This window comes from Leptodactylus fuscus, chromosome 9, assembly GCF_031893055.1.
Source record: "Leptodactylus fuscus isolate aLepFus1 chromosome 9, aLepFus1.hap2, whole genome shotgun sequence".
Lineage (NCBI taxonomy): Eukaryota > Metazoa > Chordata > Amphibia > Anura > Leptodactylidae > Leptodactylus > Leptodactylus fuscus.
The window spans coordinates 2,633,775-2,650,595 of NC_134273.1; positions in this window are offsets into that span (position 1 = coordinate 2,633,775).

Here is a 16,821-nt window from a genome sequence, read left to right on the forward strand (position 1 = left end):
CTGTATATATCATGTCTGAGAGGTAGTCACAGCCCCGCCCCCTGTTACTGACAACCAGCTGTATATATCATGTCTGAGAGGTAGTCACAGCCCCGCCCCCTGTTACTGACAACCAGCTGTATATATCATGTCTGAGAGGTAGTCACAGCCCCGCCCCCTGTTACTGACAACCAGCTGTATATATCATGTCTGAGAGGTAGTCACAGCCCCGCCCCCTGTTACTGACAACCAGCTGTATATATCATGTCTGAGAGGTAGTCACAGCCCCGCCCCCTGTTACTGACAACCAGCTGTATATATCATGTCTGAGAGGTAGTCACAGCCCCGCCCCCTGTTACTGACAACCAGCCTGTATATATCATGTCTGAGAGGTAGTCACAGCCCCGCCCCCTGTTACTGACAACCAGCCTGTATATATCATGTCTGAGAGGTAGTCACAGCCCCGCCCCCTGTTACTGACAACCAGCCTGTATATATCATGTCTGAGAGGTAGTCACAGCCCCGCCCCCTGTTACTGACAACCAGCCTGTATATACCATGTCTGAGAGGTAGTCACAGCCCCGCCCCCTGTTACTGACAACCAGCCTGTATATATCATGTCTGAGAGGTAGTCACAGCCCCGCCCCCTGTTACTGACAACCAGCTGTATATATCATGTCTGAGAGGTAGTCACAGCCCCGCCCCCTGTTACTGACAACCAGCTGTATATATCATGCCTGAGAGGTAGTCACAGCCCCGCCCCCTGTTACTGACAACCAGCTGTATATATCATGTCTGAGAGGTAGTCACAGCCCCGCCCCCTGTTACTGACAACCAGCTGTATATATCATGTCTGAGAGGTAGTCACAGCCCCGCCCCCTGTTACTGACAACCAGCTGTATATATCATGTCTGAGAGGTAGTCACAGCCCCGCCCCCTGTTACTGACAACCAGCTGTATATATCATGTCTGAGAGGTAGTCACAGCCCCGCCCCCTGTTACTGACAACCAGCTGTATATATCATGTCTGAGAGGTAGTCACAGCCCCGCCCCCTGTTACTGACAACCAGCTGTATATATCATGTCTGAGAGGTAGTCACAGCCCCGCCCCCTGTTACTGACAACCAGCTGTATATATCATGTCTGAGAGGTAGTCACAGCCCCGCCCCCTGTTACTGACAACCAGCCTGTATATATCATGTCTGAGAGGTAGTCACAGCCCCGCCCCCTGTTACTGACAACCAGCCTGTATATATCATGTCTGAGAGGTAGTCACAGCCCCGCCCCCTGTTACTGACAACCAGCTGTATATATCATGTCTGAGAGGTAGTCACAGCCCCGCCCCCTGTTACTGACAACCAGCCTGTATATATCATGTCTGAGAGGTAGTCACAGCCCCGCCCCCTGTTACTGACAACCAGCTGTATATATCATGTCTGAGAGGTAGTCACAGCCCCGCCCCCTGTTACTGACAACCAGCTGTATATATCATGTCTGAGAGGTAGTCACAGCCCCGCCCCCTGTTACTGACACCCAGCTGTATATACCATGTCTGAGAGGTAGTCACAGCCCCGCCCCCTGTTACTGACAACCAGCCTGTATATCTCATGTCTGAGAGGTAGTCACAGCCCCGCCCCCTGTTACTGACAACCAGCTGTATATATCATGTCTGAGAGGTAGTCACAGCCCCGCCCCCTGTTACTGACAACCAGCTGTATATATCATGTCTGACAGGTTGTCACAGCCCCGCCCCCTGTTACTGACAACCAGCCTGTATATATCATGTCTGAGAGGTAGTCACAGCCCCGCCCCCTGTATATATCATGTCTGAGAGGTAGTCACAGCCCCGCCCCCTGTTACTGACAACCAGCCTGTATATCTCATGTCTGAGAGGTAGTCACAGCCCCGCCCCCTGTTACTGACAACCAGCTGTATATATCATGTCTGAGAGGTAGTCACAGCCCCGCCCCCTGTTACTGACAACCAGCTGTATATATCATGTCTGACAGGTTGTCACAGCCCCGCCCCCTGTTACTGACAACCAGCCTGTATATATCATGTCTGAGAGGTAGTCACAGCCCCGCCCCCTGTATATATCATGTCTGAGAGGTAGTCACAGCCCCGCCCCCTGTTACTGACAACCAGCTGTATATATCATGTCTGAGAGGTAGTCACAGCCCCGCCCCCTGTATATATCATGTCTGAGAGGTAGTCACAGCCCCGCCCCCTGGTACTGACATCACTGATATAATGACATGTGATCAGACCTGAGTTCCTGCTGTGTCCATGCATTGTACAGATGGTTCATTGGTTGCTGAGGTTGTCAGGGGACACATTTATAAAGTTGTCAGGTTCTCTCCCCCACCACCTCATCTCTCTTTCTGTCCCTCCTTTGTATCACTGACAACCTCTTGTATCTGTGTAGCGTTCTGCCTGACACCGCCCCGGGGATCTCAGTGACCGTGCGCTGTTACCATTACCGGGCGCGTTCAGTGCTGTATTATTTCGTTCCAGGGCGCGAGGTAGGAGCCTCGAACGCCTCATTGTTTTTAGGAATAGTTGCCAAGGATACTAATGTGGAATTTGTCATAGTGGCTGAAATGTGCGAACCTCTCATGGCTATTGTTCGGAAACGTTCCGTCAATCTCTGACACGCTGAGCGGATAATAATCAGAAAACCTGCAAAACAACATGAGCCGGGCCGAGGTCTGCAGAGAACGAGGAGGTGAGGAAGAAAGTCCCAGCAAGGAGGCCGAAGAACTAGCCGAGCACAAGAAACTGCCCCGTAGAATGAGAGCGACCTGCTCCGAGAATGACGGCGACATCTCTGACAGATCCAAAGGCCGCCAGTAGTCACCCACTAATGGATCCCAGCAAAGAATCCTTACAAGTAAAAGCAAAATCCACATCACCCCGGATCAACCTCAAACCGATCCTCAAATGCTCATGAACTGTAGCTACACTGGAAAACATGGCCGCCCACAGGGGCCCAGGAACAGCTGTAAAGGAAAGGGCCCCCAGGGCCGGTGCAGAGATTACCATCATGTATGTACCTGCCGCCGCTGTGCCCCGATGCATTATAGCTGTGGCTGGGCTTGGTAGGTCCTGTGCATTCAGTGCAATTGGTGAAGGGTGCTGGGCCCCTGGCCCACTAACTGTGCGGCGCCCTCCTGAGGCCACAGCACATAGGGGGGCAGTGGTGAGGCAGGGGCTGTCTGCAGAGGCTCCTGCTGCATTTACCATTGTGTGCAACTCATCTGCATACAATTATTGTATAACTGGTGAATGGAGCAGAGGGCGGAATTGTGTAGGTAAGGAAAAGTTGGGTCAGGCACCGGGAAAAGCGAGGAGCAAAGAGGTCTGTGTTGGAAACTTGTACATAGAAGCACATTGCATAGAAATGGCGGCATCATGAAGAAAAATTTGTCCCGCAAACGTTAAGACCTCAAATGGCTCTGAGAGCGGAGAAATAAAAAAGTTATGGGGTTTAGAAGGAGGGGGGATTGTCAAAAACCAAAATCAAAGAATGTCATTGGCGGGAAGGGGTTAAGAATGTTTGAGTGTCCTCTCCATCCTCGTCCTCCTATCCTACCTTGTTTTCATTACTTTGGGCTCTGACCCCCCCTATATATCCTCGTTCCACTCATGTTCAGATGATTATACATATATTATGTGAATGGCCACTCGGGCTGATCATCGGAGCCGCTCTCCTGCAGATTCAAGGGCTCTGCTGTTATATGACAATTATCCCACCTAATAAAGGACCTGGTGTCAGAGCCGCCTGTGACACCGGGAGAGGAGGCTGCAGAGAGATGGCGACACAGGTCCCTCACGTGGAGTACGGGGTTACACTCACACAATCGTCAGGAAAAGAGCAGAGGTTCATCTATGAGAGATGGAGGGGTCAGCGGCCTGGAACAAAGAGCTCACATATTGTGTTACTGGGATGTGTTATCAACCTCGTAGCAGCGAGGACACAGAACTCTACAGACACTCCTTCAGTCCCCCCAGAATCGGGGCTCATTCACTAAGACCGTCTATTACTTAATCATTGTTTTTGCTTCAAAATGTCAAAAATTCAGTGTAAACAAATGAGAAAACAAGCGCAACATCCCCAGTAATCGCACCGCCGCCTCGTATACCATTCAGGGGTCGGCTACTTTTTTGGAAATCTTTGGCTTGTGGATCCAGTTGACCTTCACCAGACCTGCCGCGGTGACGTCTCTCATGCACTTTGAGAAGACAGTTCCGCACTGACAGGCGCCTTCATTGTTGCGCTCATTAGCTGCGGATAAGGTTACCGCCGCAATATAACAGCGGGATTCATTTATGGATTTAAGAAAGTTCAGTTGTCAAATGACGAATCTCCACAGCTGAAGTCTGAGCAATCCTGTGATGTCATATGTGATGTCATATGTGATGTTATATGTGATGTCATATTTCTGCTCTCCCGCCATATTGTATGGGATTGGCACTAACTGTTACATTCTGGTTTCTACAATGTAACAACTTCTGGCTCCTCCTCTTTTCACATGTGGTCACATGACAATTTAGCACATGACAATGATGCCTTATGGGAAGTCAAACCTGATCATCACCGCGGTCCTATAGGATGAGGGTCATTGTGTGGTGAATATATGTCATATATGGTGAATATTCCCATCAGTGCTCTGGAGATTTCAGGCCTTGTCAGATTTTCTGCCTCTGACTATAAGAATTCTCCTCTGATGATAAAATCTCTGACGCTCCAGGAAACAAAACCCCTGGTGGTCCGGTGGAGATATCATTCCCGGAAATCCAACAGAGATACAAGGGTGTGAACTTTGTGGGTGTCTAGTGCAGAGGTAATCCCTGGAGTATGGTCTTCTGTATGGTCTTCTGTATGATTTTCTCCATGGTCTTCTCCATGGTCTTCTGCATGGTCTTCTGCATGGTCTTCTGTACGGTCTTCTGCATGGTCTTCTGCATGGTCTTCTGCATGGTCTTCTGTACGGTCTTCTGCATGGTCTTCTGCATGGTCTTCTGCATGGTCTTCTGTACGGTCTTCTGCATGGTCTTCTCCAGGGTCTTCTGCATGGTCTTCTAAGAAGTCTTCTGTATAGTCAGCTGTATATTCTTCTGTACGGTCTTCTGCATAGTGTTCTCCAGGGTCTTTTGTACGGTCTTCTGCATAGTCCTCTGTATGGTCTTCTCCAGGGTCTTCTGCATGGTCTTCTAAGAAGTCTTCTGTATAGTCAGCTGTATATTCTTCTGCATGGTCTTCTGTACGGTCTTCTGCATAGTGTTCTCCAGGGTCCTCTGTATGGTCTTCTCCAGGGTCTTCTGTATGGTCTTCTGTGCAGTCTTCTGTATAGTCAGCTGTATATTCTTCTGCATGGTCTTCTGTACGGTCTTCTGCATAGTGTTCTCCAGGGTCTTCTGTATGGTCTTCTGTGCAGTCTTCTGTATAGTCAGCTGTATATTCTTCTGTATGGTCTTCTGTGTTATTTCACCCCATTACCCCTGGAATGGACTCTGTGACCCACCATGTTCTTCTCATTCACCTTCACAGCTGTATCTCTGACACGTTATTGTGTCCAGATATTCTGGAACCTTGTCATGAACCACAAGCCCACCATGTACCACATCCAAACTGGGCACATCACCAGGCAGACAGACCAGGCTGCCGTCTATCAGGACCACCCAGCTTTTCCAGAAGCAGAAATACCTGGTGTTTTATCATGTGACAGCGATTTTGATCCTTGATTTGCAATTATTTCAGATATTTTCCATCGTGCCTCGCTTTGATGGCGATGTACCGATCCCCCCGGACTATGATGGGCACACATGGCTGGTAATGACATTATCCGCCGCCAGGGAGACGCTCCAGAAATTGCAATCATCTCTGAAATCCTGCCGGCGAGCGCTGAGACCCCACAATCCCCTGTCCCAAGTGGAGACACAGTCGTAAGCGATGGCAATGATGGATCTGAGTGGGATTAACGTCTCTCCAGAAAATTCTAATAAGTAGAGCATTAGCGTCCAGACAATCGCCGACACCGCTAATGCAGATGGCGAGCCTGGGGCAAGAGAACCGCGCCAAAAGTGCAAATCCCACAGAACGGGCAGATGGCAGAGTAACCGCGAGAAGCTTCACAGCCTCATATTGGACATGAATAATATCCTTTATTAACAGGTGGCGCCGGTCCAGCGCGCCGGGGACAGCGATAACTGAATCATACCGCACACAAGCTGCAGTAAGTGCAGCGCCCCCCACTGCACAGCCCGCGCTCTGAAGGGTACATAATGGGGTTCAGGCCGCAAATACGAAATAACCCTCATTGTGCTTTCATGCAAAAAAACAAATATGTGAACGCGGGCGGAGGACACAGATCTGCTGAATTATTCATGGAGCCGAGGAGAGCGGAGGATTGTGACGGCGATATTATCGCACATCTCATGAATAAGTCATGACCGCGCTCCGCACATCGCACTCCGATCCAGGCGCTGACTATTGTTCTGGGCCCCTTCTTACTGTGACAGATCAGACACCGAACAGCTCGAAGCTTCTCTGCCGGGCTCAAGGAATATGTTCTGGGTGTTATAGGGGAGGTAAAAGCCCCCACCCCAAATAATAGCCCCAAGAGACATCAGCCCCGCAACGTGTTCTAAGATGTGAAGACGCCTTCTCCAGATAAGATCCAGACGTCTTATTACAGGGCTGAAAACCTGCAGACGTCTAAGACTTACCACAGCTGAGGGTTTGCTTCAGTGTTATCCACTCTATATAGTCCTCGCTGCACTTAGAGCTGATGCGTTTTGAGCTGCGTTCGCACTGGCGTTCGCGTTTCCGTTCTTTGAGTCTGCTTGGGGGTCCGATCAGCAAGGGCCGGTCTTGTCCTTGTTTTCAAGACTTTTCTCTCTATATGTTTTAATCTGAATGGGGGACGAGGTCCCTGAACGGTCACACAATGATAGTGTGAATGCAGCCTTACCTGGCTGGAAACATTGTAGCAAGTGGGGCGAGTACAGGATTGGCTCACAGAAGATTGGAGGAGATACATTGTTACAAATCCATCAGCAGCGGGAACAGGACCAAGTCTCAACAGCAAGCAGAGATGTCAGTGAGGCCTTACATGAAATGTATATCACACGGCAATGCAACTGAGCAGATCTATCCTACTTGCTGATGGTTTCCACAAGGCAGCCATTAAAAAGATTGAAATTAGTTGTAAAGATAAGCAAGGGGGAGGGGGGAGGGGATACTGCTGAGGATGTTTGCAGGATTGGCATTTTCCTAAAAATCGGTCGACCCCCCACACACACAGATAGACACCCCCCAATCTAGTATGGAGAAGAGGGTAAGAGGAGCAGCAAGGAGAATTGAAGAGAAGGTGGGGGGATATTATCATTTAGTACAGTCTCCTTCTTATACTGGAAAGGGTTAATGTCTTCTACGTGACCCCCCCAACAAAATCTGGTGAAATATTTAGGGCGCTCGGATTCTGTCTATCCCGCTGAACACAACACAGCTTCATAGGAGCAAATGACTGCAAGCAAAAATTATACCAAGGACGACCCCGACCAAAGCGACGGCGCCCCCCGGAGTCCTGAGCGAGCAACTGCAAGAAAGAGGATGCCCCCCCCCCCAATACCGGAGAATAACCCTCAACACAGGATAGGATTAGATACAGCTCAGTATACAGTATCACACAGGATAGGATTAGATACACAGCTCAGTATACAGTATCACACAGGATAGGATTAGATACAGCTCAGTATACAGTATCACACAGGATGGGATTAGATACAGCTCAGTATACAGTATCACACAGGATAGGATTAGATACACAGCTCAGTATACAGTATCACACAGGATGGGATTAGATACACCGCTCAGTATACAGTATCACACAGGATAGGATTAGATACACGGCTCAGTATACAGTATCACACAGGATAGGATTAGATACACCGCTCAGTATACAGTATCACACAGGATAGGATTAGATACACGGCTCAGTATACAGTATCACACAGGATAGGATTAGATACACAGCTCAGTATACAGTATCACACAGGATAGGATTAGATACACGGCTCAGTATACAGTATCACACAGGATAGGATTAGATACACAGCTCAGTATACAGTATCACACAGGATAGGATTAGATACACAGCTCAGTATACAGTATCACACAGGATAGGATTAGATACACAGCTCAGTATACAGTATCACACAGGATAGGATTAGATACACGGCTCAGTATACAGTATCACACAGGATAGGATTAGATACACAGCTCAGTATACAGTATCACACAGGATAGGATTAGATACACGGCTCAGTATACAGTATCACACAGGATAGGATTAGATACACGGCTCAGTATACAGTATCACACAGGATAGGATTAGATACACAGCTCAGTATACAGTATCACACAGGATAGGATTAGATACACAGCTCAGTATACAGTATCACACAGGATAGGATTAGATACACAGCTTAGCATACAGTATCACACAGGATAGGATTAGATACACAGCTCAGTATACAGTATCACACAGGATAGGATTAGATACACAGCTCAGTATACTGTATCACACAGGATAGGATTAGATACACAGCTCAGTATACAGTATCACACAGGATAGGATTAGATACACGGCTCAGTATACAGTATCACACAGGATAGGATTAGATACACGGCTCAGTATACAGTATCACATAGGATAGGATTAGATACACAGCTCAGTATACAGTATCACACAGGATAGGATTAGATACACAGCTCAGTATACAGTATCACACAGGATAGGATTAGATACACGGCTCAGTATACAGTATCACACAGGATAGGATTAGATACACAGCTCAGTATACAGTATCACACAGGATAGGATTAGATACAGCTCAGTATACAGTATCACACAGGAGAGGATTAGATACACAGCTCAGTATACAGTATCACACAGGATAAGATTAGATACACGGCTCAGTATACAGTATCACACAGGATAGGATTAGATACACAGCTCAGTATACAGTATCACACAGGATAGGATTAGATACAGCTCAGTATACAGTATCACACAGGATGGGATTAGATACAGCTCAGTATACAGTATCACACAGGATAGGATTAGATACACAGCTCAGTATACAGTATCACACAGGATGGGATTAGATACACCGCTCAGTATACAGTATCACACAGGATAGGATTAGATACACGGCTCAGTATACAGTATCACACAGGATAGGATTAGATACACCGCTCAGTATACAGTATCACACAGGATAGGATTAGATACACGGCTCAGTATACAGTATCACACAGGATAGGATTAGATACACAGTTCAGTATACAGTATCACACAGGATAGGATTAGATACACGGCTCAGTATACAGTATCACACAGGATAGGATTAGATACACAGCTCAGTATACAGTATCACACAGGATAGGATTAGATACACAGCTCAGTATACAGTATCACACAGGATAGGATTAGATACACGGCTCAGTATACAGTATCACACAGGATAGGATTAGATACACAGCTCAGTATACAGTATCACACAGGATAGGATTAGATACACGGCTCAGTATACAGTATCACACAGGATAGGATTAGATACACGGCTCAGTATACAGTATCACACAGGATAGGATTAGATACACAGCTCAGTATACAGTATCACACAGGATAGGATTAGATACACAGCTCAGTATACAGTATCACACAGGATAGGATTAGATACACAGCTTAGCATACAGTATCACACAGGATAGGATTAGATACACAGCTCAGTATACAGTATCACACAGGATAGGATTAGATACACAGCTCAGTATACTGTATCACACAGGATAGGATTAGATACACAGCTCAGTATACAGTATCACACAGGATAGGATTAGATACACGGCTCAGTATACAGTATCACACAGGATAGGATTAGATACACGGCTCAGTATACAGTATCACATAGGATAGGATTAGATACACGGCTCAGTATACAGTATCACACAGGATAGGATTAGATACACAGCTCAGTATACAGTATCACACAGGATAGGATTAGATACACGGCTCAGTATACAGTATCACACAGGATAGGATTAGATACACAGCTCAGTATACAGTATCACACAGGATAGGATTAGATACAGCTCAGTATACAGTATCACACAGGAGAGGATTAGATACACAGCTCAGTATACAGTATCACACAGGATAAGATTAGATACACGGCTCAGTATACAGTATCACACAGGATAGGATTAGATACACAGCTCAGTATACAGTATCACACAGGATAGGATTAGATACAGCTCAGTATACAGTATCACACAGGAGAGGATTAGATACACAGCTCAGTATACAGTATCACACAGGATAAGATTAGATACACGGCTCAGTATACAGTATCACACAGGATAGGATTAGATACACAGCTCAGTATACAGTATCACACAGGATAGGATTAGATACACAGCTCAGTATACAGTATCACACAGGATAGGATTAGATACACAGCTCAGCATACAGTATCACACAGGATAGGATTAGATACACAGCTCAGTATACAGTATCACACAGGATAGGATTAGATACACAGCTCAGCATACAGTATCACACAGGATAGGATTAGATACACAGCTCAGTATACAGTATCACACAGGATAGGATTAGATACACAGCTCAGTATACAGTATCACACAGGATAGGATTAGATACACGGCTCAGTATACAGTATCACACAGGATAGGATTAGATACACAGCTCAGTATACAGTATCACACAGGATAGGATTAGATACAGCTCAGTATACAGTATCACACAGGAGAGGATTAGATACACAGCTCAGTATACAGTATCACACAGGATAAGATTAGATACACGGCTCAGTATACAGTATCACACAGGATAGGATTAGATACACAGCTCAGTATACAGTATCACACAGGATAGGATTAGATACAGCTCAGTATACAGTATCACACAGGAGAGGATTAGATACACAGCTCAGTATACAGTATCACACAGGATAAGATTAGATACACGGCTCAGTATACAGTATCACACAGGATAGGATTAGATACACAGCTCAGTATACAGTATCACACAGGATAGGATTAGATACACAGCTCAGTATACAGTATCACACAGGATAGGATTAGATACACAGCTCAGTATACAGTATCACACAGGATAGGATTAGATACACAGCTCAGCATACAGTATCACACAGGATAGGATTAGATACACAGCTCAGTATACAGTATCACACAGGATAGGATTAGATACACAGCTCAGCATACAGTATCACACAGGATAGGATTAGATACACAGCTCAGTATACAGTATCACACAGGATAGGATTAGATACACAGCTCAGTATACAGTATCACACAGGATAGGATTAGATACACAGCTCAGCATACAGTATCACACAGGATAGGATTAGATACACAGCTCAGTATACAGTATCACACAGGATAGGATTAGATACACAGCTCAGCAGACTGTATCACATGTGTTGGGTTTATAATACAGTTGATTATTCTCGGATGCTTCGCTGATGGTTTCCTTGCAGGGGGCAGATCTCCATGTAGAGCCTGGAGCAGCTTCTTAGATATGGCTGTCTGCAATGAATGTGATCGATCTCTGATGGCGGTGAGGCTTGGTGGTCAGCAGGTGGCCGGGGAGGATATAGTAATATACAGTAGTATACATGTCTGGTCGCCTGAGACTCATCTAACACCCTGGTAAAAGACATCAGTGCACCTAGAGCCTCTGGCCGAGCAGCGGGGGATGGGTGTCAACCTGTGAGATTTATCATTTCTGGAAAACTACTTTAATACGATTGTCCGGAACATTCTAGATGTAATGTGATTGGCGTCACCATCCTCGGGCGAAGAAAAACTAGAGAACAGATGAAGGTCAGTCACAGTGCAGCTCAATATACAGACATCATACTCAGCCTGACAACTGGGGGGTCGCAAGGCGCTGTCAGGCGGTGTCAGTCCAGCACATTGGGGTCTGTTACACAACTGGCTACAAAAAGCTATTAGTGAAAAACTCAAATTCCAAAAAGTGCAAGAACACAATAATAAGAATGACAGAGGGTCAAAGGTCAACCAAGTCACATGACTGTGTATACAAAGAGCATAAAAGGAGAGGCCGAGTCCGCCAGAACCAAAAATGGTCCGAGATTCTACAGGACACAATATCATCAAATCTAAGAATCTGGTGAAATCCAGCGGTAGAAAGGGACACGGCGACTGCAGCTGCGGTCAGGATTCACTGCTTGTACATAGGAGGTAGTATTATAGTAGTTATATTCTTGTACATAGGAGTAGTATTATAGTAGTTATATTCTTGTACATAGGAGGAGTATTATAGTAGTTATATTCTTGTATATAGGAGTAGTATTATAGTAGTTATATTCTTGTATATAGGAGGTAGTATTATAGTAGTTATATTCTTGTATATAGGAGGTAGTATTATAGTAGTTATATTCTTGTACATAGGAGTAGTATTATAGTAGTTATATTCTTGTACATAGGAGGAGTATTATAGTAGTTATATTCTTGTACATAGGAGTAGTATTATAGTAGTTATATTCTTGTATATAGGAGGTAGTATTATAGTAGTTATATTCTTGTACATAGGAGGAGTATTATAGTAGTTATATTCTTGTATATAGGAGTAGTATTATAGTAGTTATATTCTTGTATATAGGAGTAGTATTATAGTAGTTATATTCTTGTACATAGGAGGAGTATTATAGTAGTTATATTCTTGTACATAGGAGGAGTATTATAGTAGTTATATTCTTGTATATAGGAGTAGTATTATAGTAGTTATATTCTTGTATATAGGAGTAGTATTATAGTAGTTATATTCTTGTACATAGGAGGAGTATTATAGTAGTTATATTCTTGTACATAGGAGGAGTATTATAGTAGTTATATTCTTGTATATAGGAGTAGTATTATAGTAGTTATATTCTTGTATATAGGAGGTAGTATTATAGTAGTTATATTCTTGTACATAGGAGGTAGTATTATAGTAGTTATATTCTTGTACATAGGAGTAGTATTATAGTAGTTATATTCTTATACATAGGAGTAGTATTATAGTAGTTATATTCTTGTACATAGGAGTAGTATTATAGTAGTTATATTCTTATACATAGGAGCAGTATTATAGTAGTTATATTCTTATACATAGGAGTAGTATTATAGTAGTTATATTCTTATACATAGGAGTAGTATTATAGTAGTTATATTCTTCTATATAGGAGTAGTATTATAGTAGTTATATTCTTGTACATAAGAGGTAGTATTATAGTAGTTATATTCTTGTATATAGGAGTAGTATTATAGTAGTTATATTCTTATACATAGGAGTAGTATTATAGTAGTTATATTCTTGTACATAGGAGTAGTATTATAGTAGTTATATTCTTATACATAGGAGTAGTATTATAGTAGTTATATTCTTATACATAGGAGTAGTATTATAGTAGTTATATTCTTCTATATAGGAGTAGTATTATAGTAGTTATATTCTTGTACATAAGAGGTAGTATTATAGTAGTTATATTCTTGTATATAGGAGTAGTATTATAGTAGTTATATTCTTATACATAGGAGTAGTATTATAGTAGTTATATTCTTGTACATAGGAGTAGTATTATAGTAGTTATATTCTTATACATAGGAGTAGTATTATAGTAGTTATATTCTTGTACATAGGAGTAGTATTATAGTAGTTATATTCTTGTACATAGGAGTAGTATTATAGTAGTTATATTCTTATACATAGGAGCAGTATTATAGTAGTTATATTCTTGTACATAGGAGGTAGTATTATAGTAGTTATATTCTTGTACATAGGAGTAGTATTATAGTAGTTATATTCTTGTACATAGGAGTAGTATTATAGTAGTTATATTCTTGTACATAGGAGTAGTATTATAGTAGTTATATTCTTGTACATAGGAGTAGTATTATAGTAGTTATATTCTTGTATAAAGGAGCAGTATTATAGTAGTTATATTCTTGTACATAGGAGTAGTATTATAGTAGTTATATTCTTATACATAGGAGTAGTATTATAGTAGTTATATTCTTGTACATAGGAGTAGTATTATAGTAGTTATATTCTTATACATAGGAGTAGTATTATAGTAGTTATATTCTTGTACATAGGAGCAGTATTATAGTAGTTATATTCCTGTACATAGGAGCAGTATTATAGTAGTTATATTCTTGTATATAGGAGTAGTATTATAGTAGTTATATTCTTGTACATAGGAGGTAGTATTATAGTAGTTATATTCTTATACATAGGAGTAGTATTATAGTAGTTATATTCTTGTACATAGCAGTAGTATTATAGTAGTTATATTCTTGTACATAGGAGGAGTATTATAGTAGTTATATTCTTGTACATAGGAGTAGTATTATAGTAGGTATATTCTTGTACATAGGAGTAGTATTATAGTAGTTATATTCTTGTACATAGGAGTAGTATTATAGTAGTTATATTCTTGTATATAGGAGGTAGTATTATAGTAGTTATATTCTTGTACATAGGAGTAGTATTATAGTAGTTATATTCTTGTACATAGGAGGTAGTATGATAGTAGTTATATTCTTGTACATAGGAGGTAGTATTATAGTGGTTATATTCTTGTACATAGGAGGTAGTATTATAGTAGTTATATTCTTGTACATAGGAGTAGTATTATAGTAGTTATATTCTTGTACATAGGAGGTAGTATTATAGTAGTTATATTCTTGTACATAGGAGTAGTATTATAGTAGTTATATTCCTGTACATAGGAGTAGTATTATAGTAGTTATATTCTTGTACATTGGAGTAGTATTATAGTAGTTATATTCTTGTACATAGGAGCAGTATTATAGTAGTTATATTCTTGTACATAGGAGGTAGTATTATAGTAGTTATATTCTTGTACATAGGAGTAGTATTATAGTAGTTATATTCCTGTACATAGGAGTAGTATTATAGTAGTTATATTCTTGTACATTGGAGTAGTATTATAGTAGTTATATTCTTGTACATAGGAGCAGTATTATAGTAGTTATATTCTTGTACATAGGAGGTAGTATTATAGTAGTTATATTCTTGTACATAGGAGTAGTATTATAGTAGTTATATTCTTGTACATAGGAGTAGTATTATAGTAGTTATATTCTTGTACATAGGGGCAGTATTATAGTAGTTATATTCTTGTACATAGGAGCAGTATTATAGTAGTTATATTCTTGTACATAGGAGTAGTATTATAGTAGTTATATTCTTGTACATAGGAGCAGTATTATAGTAGTTATATTCCTGTACATAGGAGGTAGTATTATAGTAGTTATATTCTTGTACATAGGAGGTAGTATTATAGTAGTTATATTCTTGTACATAGGAGTAGTATTATAGTAGTTATATTCTTGTACATAGGAGGTAGTATTATAGTAGTTATATTCTTGTACATAGGAGGTAGTATTATAGTAGTTATATTCTTGTACATAGGAGTAGTATTATAGTAGTTATATTCTTGTACATAGGAGTAGTATTATAGTAGTTATATTCTTGTACATAGGAGTAGTATTATAGTAGTTATATTCTTGTACATGCCGTGTTTCCCCGAAAATAAGACAGTGTCTTATATTAAATTGTCACTCTAAATATAGGACCTGTCTTATTTTCGGGGGGTGCATTATTACAACCGGCAGTCATGCCGGCACTTCCTTAGTGGAGTGTCAGCATGACTGCCGGTTGTAGGTAGTGTAGTGTAGGGGAGGGAGGAAGGTATCATACTTACCATTCCCTTCTTCCTAGCAGCGCTGGTGCTGCTGTTTGTCCTGGAAGTGGTGAGCGAGGCTTAGCTAGGCTTCGGGGGGAGGGGCTTAGCGGAGGTTTCGGGGGGGGGAAGGGCTTAGCGAGCTCCACTTCACTATCACAGCAGCCGTGCTCTGTGCTCCGTGTGCACAGGAAAGCCGGCTGCTGCCTCTTCTGTATGGCAGCTGCTGCCTCTGCCTCTGGGATGAGCTGGGAGAGCTCATCCTACAACAGCAGAGGCAGCAGCCGGCTTTGCTGTGCACACGGAGCACAGAGCACGGCTGCTGTGTCAGTGAAGTGGAGCTCGCTAAGCCCCGCCCCCGAAACCTCTGCTAAGCCCCGCCCCCCGAAACCCCACGCACCACTGCCCGGCATGCCTTATTTTCGGAGGATGCCTTATATTAGGCAATTCAACAGAAACCCCCGCATGCCTTACTTTCAGGGGGTGTCATACTTTCGGGGAAACACGGTAGGAGCAGTATTATAGTAGATATATTCTTGTACATACGGGCAGTATTATAGTAGTTATATTCTTGTACATAGGAGGTAGTATTATAGTAGTTATATTCTTGTACATAGGAGTAGTATTATTGTAGTTATATTCTTGTACATAGGAGTAGTATTATAGTAGTTATATTCTTGTACATAGGAGTAGTATTATAGTAGTTATATTCTTGTACATAGGAGCAGTATTATAGTAGTTATATTCTTGTACATAGGAGCAGTATTATAGTAGTTATATTCTTGTACATAGGAGTAGTATTATAGTAGTTATATTCTTGTACATAGGAGGTAGTATTATAGTAGTTATACTCTTGTACATAGGAGTAGTATTATAGTAGTTATATTCTTGTACATAGGAGGTAGTATTATAGTAGTTATATTCTTGTACATAGGAGGTAGTATTATAGTAGTTATATTCTTGTACATAGGAGGTAGTATTATAGTAGTTATATTCTTGTACATAGGAGTAGTATTA